This window comes from Atractosteus spatula, chromosome 7 (assembly GCF_055471065.1).
Source record: "Atractosteus spatula isolate fAtrSpa1 chromosome 7, fAtrSpa1.hap1, whole genome shotgun sequence".
Classification (NCBI taxonomy): domain Eukaryota; kingdom Metazoa; phylum Chordata; class Actinopteri; order Semionotiformes; family Lepisosteidae; genus Atractosteus; species Atractosteus spatula.
The window spans coordinates 31344468-31358094 of NC_142712.1; positions in this window are offsets into that span (position 1 = coordinate 31344468).

The following is a 13627-nucleotide window of genomic DNA, read 5'->3' on the forward strand; positions in this document are numbered from 1 at the left end:
TATTACACATCTTCTTGGTTAGTCGTCCTGTGTCTTGTCATTGCTATTATAGCCATTGTGGTCAAATTAAAAGTAGAAGAGTGAACGTTTAAAGCTGTGGCTGAGGGTAAGATTTCTATTCTCTACTTGATTTCAAACCTATTTCTAATTGCTATTATACAGTTAATAATGCAACCTTACTACATTTTGATGAAAGCTTAATGTTTTGTTGATCATAAATTACTCCATACCCTCAAGCTTTACATTCTATATGCATTCCAGCAATTAGGTTTGTCCTCTCTTGGCTCCCTTACACTCTTGCCTGGTGTCTGTGGCAGTTGGGGATATATTTTATATGTCTTGCCAAAAATTAAATGTAGCAGAACTAGTGTGGGATATGTGACTGACTGTTTACAAACATTAATTTTATCTCGCATGCTGTTAACATTTAAGTATACATTAGCAGGACAACTGCAGCATTTTCAGTAGGTGTAGGGGCTAAATTACATATTCTGTATTACAAATGCTCTTTGTAGATAGAAGTGAATTCTCTGCATTTTAAGATAATGTTTTATCTTTATACATTATGTATTTAAACATGAAGCCATGTAGCCCATCATACAACAGGCTGACAAATTTTTTCATAATTAAAGTTAGTATTATTTTCTTACTATGATTTTTTAGATTTTGCCATAAAGAGAAAACAAATCTCACACAGCTGCACCTAATCACCATCACCTCCGAACCAACTACTGTACTGTATATACACTAAACCCAAATGCCTCCCTTCAGATTCATGTCAAGCATCCCTCTTCCTCCCGATCTCCACCTTGTACAGTAGTAACCCATTGGTTCACTCAGCCTGAATAGGGTTAAAGCCTCCTCATCGTGTGGCCAAGAGGCTTTAACCAAGTAGTCAATCCAAACCTTTCTCACCAAGTATTCCAAACATTCACAAGCATTCAAACCTTGTATGTTGTTGTTCCTAGTGAAATCCTTCATTAAAAAATAAGTGTTTTATCTTCAAAGTTATTAATTTTATGTACTGAAGTTACAGTATAGTATGAATGATATATATTTCAGAGTATTTTAAGAGCTAGTTATTCAATTTTATTTCTTCAGGTTTACTGTCTTAATTTAATGCTTATGAACTATTTTTTTCAAGACTTAGCATTACATTAAAAGCCTACCCACTGATTCATAATTTGGCACACTGAATGAATAACTCTCAGAGGGATGCTTAGTCTTTATAGGCAGCTAATCACTAATAGGATTATCTACCATCTGGTTAACCAATTAATACTGTTAATATTATCAACTCCCATGCTGGTGGTCTGTCAATGCAAGCCAGTCTCCCACGTCAGATTTGCAGCAGCAACAAGAAAAGCAATTTAACACCTGGCCCTGGGACATTTCAATAGTGCCCATGGGATGCTTGGATGTTAAAGATTGTTATGAAAACAATGATAGAACAGTACAGTATCAAATGAATAGTATAGAAGAGGAATAGTATTGATGTACTGAATGAGCAATGTTAATATTCCATACTGTCTTATTCAAAACAGCATGACTCTTATTTCACATTAGTTTAAACAAACATGTGACATGAAAAGACCTTGACAAGGAAACATGAAAAATCTGTCATGTTCCTTTTTTTTGCCAGATATACAAAACAAGGTGGTTCAACTCTGCATTGCCATTCTAGATTGAAATGGATTTAAATATCAAATCCTATTTTTTTCCTAAGTTGTGATTCTTGGTCCATTTTGTTTATTCTAGCTCCATCGCTGTACATAGCTTAAAAGAACTCCCCCTGCTTCCAGCCAGCAGCCTCCTAGTAATATTCGACACACACCCTGCTTAGCTGGTGCTGTGTTCTGTTCACTAGATGTCACTGCTCCTCCGCAGAGGCACAGATATCAGGACCTTGCAAACACAAATCAAGCAGAATTCAAATCTCAAATGCATAATGGAGTCTCCCACACTATTGTGATGTGGCTACCTGAATGTGGTACTGAAAGGGCAGAAAGAATCACTGAGGGCTTGTCTGATATTTTTCTTCTGATATTCAGGGACTCACCAGATTCCGAGACCAATCAAAATTCAAGTTGATTAATGCAGTTGCACAATTCTAAACACCATTCAGTGTACATTTGATATTTTGCTTCAGGGAAACTGGGATTTTACAGCATCCCACGGCTTGCTTAAAAAAACAAACCTACAAATGTTTGTCCCTTTATTTTTTCTGTTTCCTGCGATGCTTTCAATTTAATTATGACTGACCATATTTCCAGTATCAGCCTCCAGGGGAAATCTAAAAAGCAAAATGAAAAATAGAGCACAGACATGTGACATCCACATTTCCACATTCACTTACAGGCTAACATGCATGAGATGTGTCAGTTCAGATTTTGAAAGTACCAGGGGATGTGAAGTCTGGTCTGAAATTCAGAGTAAGTTATTAACTAGGCCTTTCGTCACACTAAGTCCATGGTGACTTTCACAGTACTTTTTGAGAACAGGGAAAATTCAAAATGTTACAAAGCCTTACACTAACATTTTTAGCAATAATGGTATCTTGCACAATTTGTGGTGCTCTTCATTTATTTTTTTCTCTATTTTATAGGAATATTTTTTGTTATTGAAAACCTATTTTTTATGAAATACCACCATTGTATATCACATAATTGACATTCTGTAGCAATATTAGGCTGCAAGCAAAACAACTATGTTTTTCATCTAATTGTTCTTGGTCAGTAGCATTCTAATTGTTGCTTAAAATAACAAAATGCTGCATAATGTGTAGTGGAAGGGCACACAACCTACTGTTGGATACTGAAACAAAAAAATGTCATACATGAGGATCAATGCAGCACTAATTGCAACACCAATTATTTAAAACTCTTTTTATTCCCCTTCATCTAGTTTATTTTTAATTTATTTATCTATTGCAAATCCTTTATTTCTAACATATTTCACTGAGCATCAAATATACTGTAGATGTATTAGAATCTTTGAGTTACATCACTGTAGCAGCAAAACAGTACTTTATTAGTGCTGTTGCTGCCATCAGATGATAATAACTATTTTAAGAATTGAATTTCTTTTCAGTTTTCTGCTGCTTGTAAAATTTAGCTTTGTGGCATAGATATAGTCTCAGTGTAATTCAAGGGGAGAAGCAGGGGTTAGTAAAGTAGAGAAAAGAGCACCCCGACCTCACGGGGGAACCCAGGTGGCCGACTGGGTTGGCTGACTCAGTAGCCTCCGGGACGTGAAAACACGAACACCCCTGACTCATAGAGAGTCATTTGAGAGGCGCTGCCTCACAACCAGGCGCTACCCTCAGGGGATAGAAAGGAGGAGATAGCCCCTTGACTCGCTGAGAGTCGCACAACTCGGAACGAATCCCTCAAGGGGGAAGAGAAAGAACCCCTGACTGGAGGAATCACTTAAGAGGCGTTGCCTGAGGGGTGGAGAATGAAGACAAAGCTGCTTGAGAAGGAAGTGAAAGAAGTTCCCTGACTCTCTGAGAGTCACTGCCTCGCAACTGGGATAAACCCTCAGGGGACCAAGGGAATAATAATTAGTAAGTTAGAGTTCCCGAGAATAATGTGGCCTGGGGTCCCCTCTGGCTCGCGCTTGAGAACCTCTCCAGAAAGTGTCAAGGTGACGCTGCCATCCTGAGGTCGGGAAAGTGAGCTTCACTTGCCCCCCAATGATGGACCCCAGACCAACACTTTCCCTCCAAAGACCAATGAGGACAAACAAAGTGTGTAACAATGCATAATTAAAACGAACAAGAGAAAAAAACAGAAGAGGAAGGTGAAGAGGCTATGTATGAGCCTGACCGCACAGTGGAGAGGAAAAAACACGTAAATGCCAATTCAGGGGAAAACTAGAGAGCTGGGTAGCTGCAGAGGAGGAGAAGCCAGAACTGGAGAGTTGAGAGAAGGAGGGGCTGTCCTTTGCAGAGGGCGGAGCTGCAGGTACTGCTGTAGAGAGAGAAGGATGGAGGACTGGTTGAGCTGAAATGGAATCGTATAAAAGTAGAAAAAAGGGACTAAATGGTCAGAGTGAGGAGGAATAGGACTACATCTGTCAAACAGTGATTTCAGAAACCTTGGAAGAGGCCAGTCTATGTAAAAGAGAGTCAGCGTATCCGAGGTGGTGCTGCAGCGTTTGGACGACGTAATGCGGGAGGCTGGATGGGAGAACCAGGAGCATTGGCGACAGGGAAGAGGAGGATTAGGTTGAAAATTAGAAGGTCGTGATGGTGAAACAGCAGCAAACGAAAGACGTGGAGAATCTTCAAGGTGCTGGAGGAGAGGAAGGCGGTCTGGAGATGATGGAAAGTTAGGCCTGAGCCATAGGTCTAGTGCTCAGAATTCAAGTAAGTTGAATTAAAAAACTCTAGATGTGTGTGTTAGCACGGTTAGGGTTTGTGTATATAGGAAAGATAACTGAATGATAGAGGAAGGGGCGGAGCACCTCCTGCTTCTCCCCTAGAACTCTACCTATCGGTTTCCATCAAAAATAATGTAAATAAAATGCATTAATTATTGATTCTTTTGTTATTTAATCTAATTATCAATTGTATTTAAATCTAATTGTTGTGTCTTGATAAATTAACAACAGTACACTTTCTTGGACTGAAGAAGTCACTGACCACCGCACCAGTTAGCCTGATGTGAGATTAATACCCTAAACGGACCAGTATTAAAACCACTCTTCCCAATTTCTATCAATGAATAAGTCTTGGTGTATTTAAGTTAGTGAAAACTACAGATTATACCAACAGAGTAAGGTCAGTAAACCCTGTAAAAGCAGCAACGGATAATAAAAAAGCACCTGGCAGATAATGTTTTATGTAGAGGAGCACATAATACTGTAAGCATCACACACAGGTAGTAAAACACACTATAGATACTTCAACTGAGTCCAGGGTCTTCTAGGATTGGTCCTGGCAATGGAGTTTGGTCTAAGGCCAATGCAGCCAATAGCTGGAAAAATAAGTAAACTGACATCACAAACATGTTAAAGATAATAAAAATCTGTATCTTCAGAATGTTGTTATATGCTGCTGAGATGTTGGCATAAAGAAAGAGAGACATGGAGAGGCTAACAGCTTTTGAACTTAAGTGTTACAGGAGAGTGTTAAACACAAGATGGCAACAGAAAGTAATGAATGAAGTTGGGAGAAAGAAGATGGGATTGGAATGAACAGTATGACAGACAGTGATAGAAAGAAAATGGAATGTATTTGGACACAACTGCAGAATGAACAATGACAGGCTGATAAAACACATCAGTGCTTGGACTCATTGCAGAGAAGGACAGAAAGAAGCCATGAAGAGAGTGGGCAGATGATACAGAAGACTTCTTGTTTTTATTTTGAACCACTGTACTGTATATAACCAAACCCAAGGATAAGGCACTGGACAGAACAACATGGAAATGTGTGGTCAATAAATTGGCACCAACAGGCAATAAGACCCTTGGTTACTGATGGTGATGATGTTGGTCTCCTGGTAACCATACCTCTGACTTGCTTCTAAGACTTTGCCAGTTTACCACTGAATTCCACATTTGTGTTTGACCAGGATTTTTACTTTAGCGCAGTCAAGAATAGTGAAGCAAAAATAAAGGCAAACAGCGTGTTTGAAATATAGTTAAAGCTTAAAATTAAAATGCACTAGTAAGGCTTTATTTAGAATATTGTGTAGAATTTTGAGAACTACATTACAGTACTACATTATTGTAGTACTGTATTTGGATTAGATCAAGGGAGTACAACCAGATACAGTATATCCTGAGGCTTAAAGGAATGTCCTATATTGACAGACTAAAAGAACTAGAAATGTCAAAGGTATAGCATTTTTTGAATCAACAGTGAAACACAAATGAGCAAAACACAAATCAGCAGCAAAACTCAAGTGAAAACTATATGCTTAATGTATCTAAAATTCAGAACAAGAGGCCTTCTTTACAAAAAGAGTTGTGGGTGTCTGCAACATGTTTTGTTGACGCTGATACCTTGGCTGGATGAGAACCTCAGCTCAATCAGCCACTAGCTACTGTACCAAATGGTCTAGATGGGCTGAATGGCTTCTTCTTGTTTTTATTTTGAACATAGAGATGCCTCTTGTGGGTAACATTTTTTTTTTTGCTTTTGTATTACAATCTGGTGTTATGGGAAAGCATCCATTTGCAATGTAAAGAGGCATAAATTCAGTCCTATCTTTTGTCAGCACAAGTGGCAGAGGAGGAGAGGGCATGGCAAACACAGTCTTTTATCTACTAGACCTAGCAGGCTCACCTGATACATTATGTATAAGGTCTGTGAGTAGCCAGTAATGAAGTGCTGTCTAAAATGATGGTGTTGCTGATTAAATGTTTGTAGTATAGAGTGATATAAAAAGGGGCAGCCTTAACAATCACATGAAAACCAATTTCTCTTTTTTCATAGAATAACAAAGGCTATTTTAGCAAATGAAATATGATATTGAGATACAGACCACAGTTTTTTTTCAGTGTAAAATAGGTAAAGTACATTTAAATGCTGTTCCAAATTTTACTTCCCCACCTCTCATTGGGAATTTGTTTGATGGGGATTGGTTTACATTTACAGCATGACATGTCTTGATTTTTTAACAACATAATGCAATCTCTCATATACATACTGTATATATATCACTTGAAGCTCTAGAAATGATTTAGTGTTGGTAGTGTAGTCTAAAATGTTGTGTAAAACATAAATAATACAGAGCCATAAATTGAACTGAAGTACCTTCATGCCTGCACTCTGCATCCAGGTGGAGTTTCACTCCCATCATGCCCATAAACTGACTGATGCAGTAAACAAAGTCATGAATTTCAGCTGCTATTGTTTGCAGAGCAGAAATGAGATTAATTGCAATTGATGAGCTGTCATCACTGCTAACAGAAAATGGCACGGAGCTTGTTCAGCGTCAGACAAAAAAAAACAGGTCTGCAGGCTATAGGAGTAACTGGATGTGGGAGATGAAGGGCGTTTATCTTTTAACGGTAGCTCTTGGGAATAAAAAAATAGCTAAATACACATGCCACGCGTAAAGGATTTAGAGTTCAACAACTGTGACTTGCATCACTGACATTATAGACTTTACTGTATGTACACCTTTAGAACAAAAAAAATCAAACTGCATTGTGTAAAGTATTGTAACTGTGGAACCTTTATTGCAGTAACAACCAATGTACTGTAGTTAGACAGGCATTTAAAAAAGACATTACGTTGTCAAGAAAGAAAACAGTCAACAGCAACAGAATACTGATCTGTACACTAAACTAGAAGGACATAATAAAGAGGAACATGTAATAGGTTTATTCCATGCCGAAAAGAGAAGAAAGAAAACACAACATTTTGGCTGTGGAGCCTTCCCCACCTGAACTACTATAATAAAGAGGTTTTGCTTTTTTCCTTTAATTCAGTGCTCGAGCAATGAATAGACTTTCATGTCAAGGTCACTTTCTATGATGTATTTGGTCCTTTCAGGGAAAGCAAGAGTTTTCCCCTGAAGAAACAAGTGCATGTTTGCATTTCTAAATGATTTCAAATTCCTGTGTCTAATGCAACTTTTTTCAAAAAGATTGAATCAGGAGTGGCATGGTGGCACAGTGGTTAACATTACTGCAGTGCTGGGGCCCTAGATTCAATTCCTGGGGAGCTACTGTATCTCCATAGAGGTTGTAGTTGTCCCCATGTTTCCTCCTAGAGTCCAGAGGCATACTGGTTAGTTAATTGGCTTCTGCACATGTTTGTGTGTGTGCCCTGTGATAGACTGGCATCCTGTTCGGGTGAATCTCTCCTTGCTTCAGGTTAGTCTTTGGCATCCCCTGCAACTCTGTATTGGACAACCGGATTAGAAAATGGATGGATCAAATCAGACTTAGTCATTCAAGGATACTAACTAATAAGTAAAGGCATTTCAAATTATACAGTATTTATACATGTATGTGAACTTTTCAAAAGCTCATTTTTGATGTTGCTTGTGAAAGTTAATGAACTCAACAATTTTTAATTGCTTCCATATGTCTTAATCCTTTAAGTATTTGTCCTGGATATACACTGGTGTGGAAAAGTAAGTACACCCCATGAAAAGGTTTGTCATTTTTTACATTTTTGGACAAAAGGTTGTTTGATCGTTTTCAACAATATTGATAGATAAAGGTGATCTAATTTAAAAAAATAATATTGAAAAATCACATTCTGCACTCATTTGTACTATTTAAATCAACATAAATGCAATTTCCTTACGTTAGTACACCCCTAGCTTTATCATTGCATCAAATGCCTTAAGTTAGTATCAGGTGCACAAAAACAGATGCAAATTATTAGAACATCATTAGAGACAAACTTGGAGGGCACTGCCTTACTGTATATTAACTTCAGAAACCTGTGGTCTGGTTTGGTCTTAGCAATTGAGGTACAGTATGTGGCTACATCTTGCCAAAATCAAAAGAGCTCTCTGAGACCCTCAGAAGAAAGAAATGTTGTTGTACCTATGAGTCTGGGAAGGGTTTAAAATGCCATTTCCAAGCAATTTGTAGTCAACCACCCCACTGTCTGAAAGATCATCTACAAATGGAGAAAATTGCAAACCACTGGCAATCTATCCAGGCCAGGTCATCCTACCAAATTCAGCCCAAGAGCTGAAAAAAAGATGCTGCAGGAAGACTTCAAGAACCTCAGGATAACATCAAGAGATTTACAGGCACGTCTTGCCCCAGTCAGTGCCAAAGTGCATGAGTCAACCATCCCAAAGAGACTCCACAACTGTGCTCTACATGGTCAGGTCAGGAAGGAAGAAGCTTCTGCTCTCATAAAAGAATATATAGGCACAATTGAAGTTTGGCAGACAACACCTACTGTACAGTAGGTGAAAATCAGGACAATGAGCTCTGGATGGAAGAGACAAAGGTAGAGCTGTTTGGCCACAATGCCAGGTGAAAACCAAAAACTGCCTTTGACCGAAAAAACCTCATACCAACTGTAAAGCATGGTGGTGGAAGCATTATGGTTTGGAGCTGCTTTTCTGCCTCAGGGCCTGGCCAGCTTGTCACTCAACCATGAATTCCACATTGTACCAAAGAGTGCTTGAGGAGAATGTGAGGCCATCTGTCAAAAAGCAGAAGCTGAACTGTAAGTGGACCTTGCACTGACCCAAAACACTCAAGCAAATCCACAGAGGAATGGCTCAAAAAGAAGAAATTAAGGGTTATCGAATTGTCCAAGTGAAAGCCCAGATCTTAGCCCTATAGAAATGCTGTGGGGAGACTTGAAGCGCACAGTACATACAAGAAAGCCCTCAAACATCACACAGTTGAAGGAGTTCTGCATTAATTTCTGCAAGTCGATGTAGGAGAATGATAGACAATTACAAGAAACGCATACAAGGAGTGGATTCTGCCAAATGTGGCAACAGCAGCTATTGAAGCCAGGGGATGTACTTATTTTTTCCACAGCAGACAATTGCATTTCTGACTTTTTTTGTTGAATAAATGATGCAATGAATAATTTTCATTGTTATTTGTTAAATTAGATCACCATGATCTATTAAGGAACAAGTAATAGGTTTATTCCATGCTGAAAAAAAGAAGAAAGAGAACACAACGTTTCGGCCGTGGAGCCTTCTTCAGGTGTGAGCAGGTGTGAGCAGGTGTGAGAAGGCTCCACGGCCGAAACGTTGTGTTCTCTTTCTTCTTTTTTTCAGCATGGAATAAACCTATTACTTGTTCCTTTGCAGCCCACGCATGCTGACGCAGCTACCCACATGATCTATTAATATTGTTTAAATGAAGATCAAATATCCATACATGCAAATATGTTGAAAAACATACACCTTTTCGTGGGGTGTACTTACTTTTTCACAGGACTGTACATTAATCTACCAAAATATTAGAGAATGTCATCTTTTTTTGCATCTTGAGCGTACTTCACAATGGAAATTCAAATAAGAATTTACATGTAGAATCTACCGATCTAAGCTGATGAAATAAAAAAAATATTTGCACATTTTATAATCACTTCATCCATTTACGTGTCATTGAGGAGCCGGACTCTATCCCAGCAAGGAACACACACAAGACAGAGAACTGTATGGGTGAGATATAGGGCACAGAGACACACAAACAATCACACTTAGGGCCAATTTGCATAGCAACATGTTTTTTTAAGATTGTGGGAGGAAACCAGAGCATCCAGATGAAGATTACTTTAGTCTGTCCAAGTATGACATTCTATTCAGACTAGGAATCACTCTGTGTACGCAGTTTTGAACTGCTACTAAAGCAGCAAAATCCTTCAAGTTGTGTGGTGACTAAATATGAACAAACAGTTTTAACTCATGCATTGCATAATGTTAACACAACTTTCTTTTCTACACTCTGAATCTATGCATATTTGATGAGAACCTTCATATGGTTTCTATGCAAACAACTGCTTCATAATAAATTAGATTTAATAAAATATTACTGCTCGTTACCTGCAGTTCCATGTCCAACAAGATAAAAGGCTGGAAGTTAGTTCTCTTACATATCACACAGGTGACAGTACTCTTTAGTGTTATTATTTCACAGGGAAGAAAAAAACATGCCTTAATGTCCTTAATTTACCCTTTGAACATTGTCAAGTGTTTATTTTTACATTGGGTAAAAATAGGACAAGACCCATGGCAGGTGATGTTAATAGCTGGATGGATGTTCACCATAGTGAAAACTTCCAGATGATATCATTTCTGTCATGGAAACTGCCTAATGTCAGGGCATAGCAAGAGTAGCAGTCAACTGTCCTAAAAGTCATGATGTAAGGAGGCAACAAAATAACTCTTAGAACTATAAATGCCAGAGTCAGTGACCATGCCTCGTCAGTGCCCTGCTTAGCATCCCTTTCCCAGAAAAACCTTTGCCAAAACAGTTGGAGAAACTGGTGAGTATTTGATGAGTTACTGAAGAGTGTGATTGAGATACAAGAGCAACATTGGCACAATAGTAAGTAATGCACACACATTGTCAATAAATTGTGGGTAACAGTCAATTCCAGATGTCCTAGAAAACAATCAACATCAATGATAGACATCAGCCTACATTGAAGTCACTAGGATGAGAAAATCGGAATTCAACATCATAAAATTCCAATAAAATTAAGTACAAAAATGATCTAATAAAATTATGCACAAAACATTCTTGAACTTAACAGAATGTAGCTATTAATTCCAAAATGAAAACTAGAGAGAAAAAAATGACTTTTCTCTGTATTAACCTAATATATGGAATACCAGAATGTAAAGTATATTTGATGTTACAATACTAAAAATACACTGGAGACAGTTGACAATGGTTTTGGCTGTGGAGCCTTCTTTGAGCCACACCTCATGAGAGGTGAAACAAAGAAAGATGTCAAAACCCAAGAGCAAGAGTCAAAGGTTTAATTATGGCTGCAATTTTGTTTTGCATAATTTACACTAATAATTCCAAATCCTGCTTAAGTTTCTGACTGCTGTTTTAGTGACAAGGGTAAACAGAGAAGGTTGAGACAAGTGTATGGTACAATACATGGCAGTCTATCAGGTTTCTTTCTTCTCTTTAAGATATACAGTAGTATGTTGCCATCAGTAAATGTACAAGAAAATCTCCATGGGTCCAAGGAGGATCCATACTATAAATTTGAAAATTGAAGCCTGTGGTGCCCCCTGCTGGCACCACTTTTATAAAAGAGGTGGACCATACAGCCATTGAAACCTAAAAAGAACCAAACAAAAGAAAATATAGGTTGGGTAATAATTTCACCACTGATGGCAAAGAGAGGATTTTGATCCTTAATTTCATTGAGGCTTTTGACCGTTTTGTGGCTTGTGAGCCTGCACCTCTTTATAATTTGGCAATTTCAAGAGTACTATTTAAGAGCTAAATCTTCTATACAACACACACCTCCAAACAGTCTGAGATTTCAAAGCAGATTTTTAACAAGAAAATCTGCTCCAAAAGGGGAGATGCATGCAAAATGATTTATGAATACAAAAATATGTGACCATTCAGTCAAAGTAACCATTGTCTTAATCATATAGAGAGAACAGCATAAAGTGACGAGTGAGCCTTTCACTCATAACTGACAGGTTATGGGTTCATGGCCCCAGTAGAGACACTGCTATTGTTGCCTTGAAAAAGATGCTTTACCCCATTTGCTTCAGTCCAACTGGACTTCTTTGTAATCTTTGAAATGTACGTGTCCCATCTGGGGGAGTCACATATTTTCAGTCCACTCAATCTACAGAAACCAGGATGAGCACTGACCTGATGAGCCACTGTGTTCTGGTATAGATTTTACTTTTGCTACTTTTGCCCCCAAATTGTATGAAAAACGTTTGTAGATTAACACACTAGTTTAACAAAATGAAAGGCCTGACTCAGCTAGTCTTTTCCTCTGCTATCTCAACGGATAGTAAACAAGCAAATTTTGCTGCCACTTAGCTCTGCACTTTCCCATATAAAATTATTAAACTATTACATTTGAATAGACTGCTAAGTGTGTTTACTGGTCCTAGAAGAGGTACTTTAAAGATTAGAACTGTGCTAAAATCCAATAACTATATACTGTAACTATATAAAGCTATAAAGAAAGGGTTTGATGGATAAGAGGAAATATTTATTGATACAGGTAAGATCTCAGCTGTTTTATTTTAACACTATCCGCCTTTCTCAATATGCTGCTTTAGCTACTGATTAAACATTGCAGGTACAGTATATCACTGCGTTGTTTGTTGTCATTGAGGAAAGGCTTTCCATACGTTATTTGGTTGCGACAACATGAGATTTACAGTTCAAGGAAACATAATTGCCTCTCACAACTTTGCATTTATTACAGCTGAAATAAAAATAAATGCAAAAATAAATAAATAAAATAAAAAAGTTATACTGAAAGAAACACAACACATACGTTTTGGAACCAAAAGCATTTGCTGTGGTTTCAATGCTTCTCAGTATATTATACTACTCACTCCTATAGTTTATCATAATACATGTATTTTTACTTTGCCCCTCTCTATAGTATGTCATCTTGTTTACATTTATTGTGTGGTGATGACATGACTTACCTTGGGTAGACATTTAACCCTTAAAGTCACAAATCTATTCTGGGTCTAATTATAATTGAAAGGGTTTACAGCAATTCCTAAATACATTGCGTGTGGAAAATAGTCCAGGGTGATATGACTGGAGGAAAGAGATGTATCACAGGAGGTTTATTGCAGTGAATGTGTGATCCAGAGCTTTTGGCTTAAATGCATGCAAAACTCTCTACAATTAAATGTAACAGATAAGCAACTAGGTAAAATTGCTAAATAAAGCCAAGTGTTTCAATTGTTAATGTTTGCAGTGTGTTCTGAGTTCTAACTTCAGGGCTCCTGAGACAAGTGAGGAGGGTAAGGCTACAGAGGCATGTAATCGCTGTTAGTGTTAACTTGGAAAAGCACTCGGTTCCTAATTATGTGTGTTTGAATACACAGCTTCGTATAACGTTTTAAGAAAAGCTGCGCTGTTTGTTAATCTGTTCTTGAGATAGAGCTTGGCACAAAGTAGATGATGCCTTAGGCAATATCTGAGTATACCGATAAGA